Source organism: Leptonychotes weddellii, chromosome 7 (genome assembly GCF_054177405.1).
Source record: "Leptonychotes weddellii isolate Sample4059 chromosome 7, ASM5417740v2, whole genome shotgun sequence".
Classification (NCBI taxonomy): Eukaryota; Metazoa; Chordata; class Mammalia; order Carnivora; family Phocidae; genus Leptonychotes; species Leptonychotes weddellii.
The window spans coordinates 33811662-33812591 of record NC_138375.1 but is presented as its reverse complement, the minus strand read 5'-3'; the positions used below and the strand labels follow the sequence as shown (position 1 = coordinate 33812591).

Genomic DNA, 930 nt, shown 5'->3' with positions numbered 1-930 from the left:
AATCTAATAGCTAGAACATAAGCATCACGAAAACGTTGTGGCATTTTCAATAGAATACAGATTTTTCAATCATTGAATTAAAGATCAGTGACAAAAAAACAGGCTCTTTCAGTTTTCTGCTAGAAAACTGCTTCTAAAATTACTTTATATTGAGTTTAAAGTCATTAAGAGTGAAACTTCTGTCCATTTTAATCAATATAAGCATTTCAAACTACATGAAAAATCAAATAATTTTCATTTTAATTTTTCAAAAGTGAATGTTTTATTACCTTAGTTTTTAAATTGAATATAAAATCTTTTATATTTTAAAATTTGTCTTCAGACTTTTTTTTCATTCTCCAATAGTTCTCATTTATGAGATCGTAAGTCGTATATATACATATATATGTATATGTGTATGGTATGTATGTATTCAATATTTTATACTGAATTTAAAATTTAAAAAAGTTAATTTTATATATTACATATGCATATATGTAAGCATAATATACATATGTAACCGCACACAAAGAAAGAGAAAAATGGTGCTCCCTTTGGCAGCACATATACTAAAAGTGGAATGATGCAGACATTAGCATGGTCTCTGCACAAGGATGACAGGCAAACTCGTGAAGTGTTCCATATTTAAAAAAAAAGAAAGAAAGAGCAAGAGAAAGAAAGGAAGAAAGAAAAAGAAAAAGGAAGGAAGGAAGGAGGGAAGGAAGGAAGAGAAAGAGAGAGAAAGAAAGAAAGAGAAAGAAGAAAGAGAAAGAAGAAAGAAAGAGAAAAGAAAAGAAAGAGAGAGAGAGAGAGAAAGAAAGAAAGAAAGAAAGAAAGAAAGAAAGAAAGAAAGAAAGAAAGAAAGAAAGGGCTCTCACAGGACAGTCTCAAGGCTACAGAAATGGATCGCAGAATACAATACCCCATATTTTCAGTCAGTTTCCAAGCCAT

General features: G+C 29.7%; 1 non-coding gene across 1 annotated transcript; it reads left to right on the top strand.

Annotated features, from left to right (window-relative positions):
* Positions 1-524: 524 nt before the first annotated feature.
* LOC115944478 (U6 spliceosomal RNA) lies at positions 525-628 on the top strand. The gene has a single exon (XR_004079026.1). It is a non-coding gene; the product is annotated as a U6 spliceosomal RNA (small nuclear RNA).
* Positions 629-930: the final 302 nt, after the last annotated feature.